The sequence below is a fragment of the Lissotriton vulgaris genome, unplaced genomic scaffold, assembly GCF_964263255.1.
Source record: "Lissotriton vulgaris unplaced genomic scaffold, aLisVul1.2 SCAFFOLD_448, whole genome shotgun sequence".
NCBI classification, from domain to species: Eukaryota; Metazoa; Chordata; class Amphibia; order Caudata; family Salamandridae; genus Lissotriton; species Lissotriton vulgaris.
In genome coordinates this window covers 922856-925086 of record NW_028241216.1, presented here as the reverse complement: position 1 = coordinate 925086, position 2231 = coordinate 922856, and positions in this window count along the sequence as shown.

The following is a 2231-nucleotide window of genomic DNA, read 5'->3' as shown; positions in this document are numbered from 1 at the left end:
TCTCTTTTTCAGGGGCTAAAGCAAAGCTAAACTCAGGTGTTGACACTAACATTGTTTTTAAAGGTGCTCGGAAACATGCAACACTAGCCATGTTTGGTTTGGAGAAACGTCACACAGCAGAAAACATTTTGGATGTCTTTAACACAAAGGTCCTTAACTGTCTGTCCCCACTAAAACGCAAGGTTGGTTATGTTTCCACAGACAATGGCTCCAATATAGTTAAGGCCATGAGGGACGGTTACTATTTCAGAGTGCCGTGTTTGGCGCACTGTATAAACCTGGTTGTCCAAAAATTCTTGGGTAATAAACGCAGTGCAGCGTACAGTGTATTGGAGAACTGCCGAAAAATTTGCAAGCATTTCAGGCATTCTTTTAAGGCCCGCAAGCAGCTGAGGAGCATGCTATATCAAAGTCAAATGCCAGTGAAAGCACTCATCCAGGAGGTGGTAACACGTTGGAACTCAACCTTCTACATGCTTGAGCGTCTGTATGAGCAGTATACGCAACTCGATCAATATTTCTTGAAAGAGGGTATAGAGGAGCTGAGGATGGGTGGGCCGCAATGGAACATAGTTGAAAGCCTAACACGCATGCTTCGTCCTTTTGAGGTCTTCACACGTGCAGTCAGCAAGGAGGACTCTAATTTGGGAAAAGCTATCCCATTGTTGTACATGCTGGAGGACCAACTGAAGGAGGTGTGTTCTGTGTTTCGAAAAGATGACAAAAAGAAAGACTCTTTGCTTCTGGCTGAGAAATTATTAGAGCTCCTACAAGGTGATGAACGTCTTCAAAAGATCCACTCAGAACAGCATTACATTTGTGCTACTATTCTGGATCCACGCTACAAAAAGGCGCTGGCAGGCAGAGCATTCTTTCCTTTTGCTGATGAAGATGTTACAAAGTACAAACGTTGGCTAGCCTTGTCAGCCAAGAAGTTTGAAACAGAACGGCTGGAAATTGAAGGAAATGGCAGTACATCAGCAGGCCATCCCCAGTCAAAACAATCCACTTCTGCACCTGTGGCTGTGGCACAAGTGACCTCTCAGCCGTTAAAGACACCGGCAACCGCATCATCTGCACGAAAGACAGCAGAAACATTGGAGGCTGAAGAGGATTGGCTAGCTCTGCGTGGGTTTGGTTCTCAAAAGGTCAAAGGCACAGCAAGAGCTACGCAAAGTGGAGGAACCTTGGAGGAGGACCTTGAGTCGATGGTGAAGGACTATCTGAATGACTCCACAGAGGTCTATGTTAATTCTGACCCATTGGCGTATTGGCATGGGAAAAAAGAATTGTGGCCACAGCTCACCAACCTGGCTTTAAACTACTTGTCTTGCCCACTCGCAAGTGTGTCTTCTGAACGGGTTTTCAGTGCGGCTGGTGGGATTGTAACTCCCAAACGGAGCCGCCTCTCGCCCAAAAATGTGGAGAGGTTAACAATGATCAAGATGAATCAGCACCTCATACCACCAGATATAAGAGTACGAGAGAGCGTGCCGGATGAAGAGGAGGTGGCCAGCACCATAGATGAGGGAATTTCTACTCTGTCAGGTGGCACTGACCTCACCCGGGCTGAATTCGCAGAGTATGATGACGAAGCCTTATTCTTATTCCTGGACCGTGATTCCGACTTCGAGCCCTGAAAATGAGACAACGAATCAATAACTTTCTTTTTCATCCTTATTCACTTTTATTCCTGTGTGTCTGTCTTTCTTTGTTGTGCACAGTTAATATAATTCAAACTTTAATCAGATAATCACAAAGACAAGCCCATCAGCAGAACTGTCTTCACTTGTTTGCTAATTTATTTGAAGGTGCCGCAGTCTGCATTCCTCAGGTTCACAAGTTCAGAAGAACATGCTCCTCTATCCTCCTCCTCCAGACTCCTATTTCCATCAAAGCAGAGGGCTGGTTTACGCCCAATGAAGAAAGACTCAGCACTTGTGGGGGTGTTGTTCTACCTCTTTCCAGGTGAGTTGACGGGTCTGGGGCCATTGCTGGGAAGCACTAAAAGTGGTTTGTGCCAAATCCGAGGCGGAAATTTTTTTGTGTTTTTGATGACTTGCTTGCCTTTGAGGTGCTCTTAGGGGGGGTTCCGTCTGTTTGTGGGTGAGTTTCATGGTCTGAGAGCATTGCTGGGACACTCTAATCTTGATTGCATTTGCTTTTCAGGAAATCCGTCGTGCCAACCCCGACTTATGGCCTAGCTACGCAGCGCGTTTGGACCGAAGGCC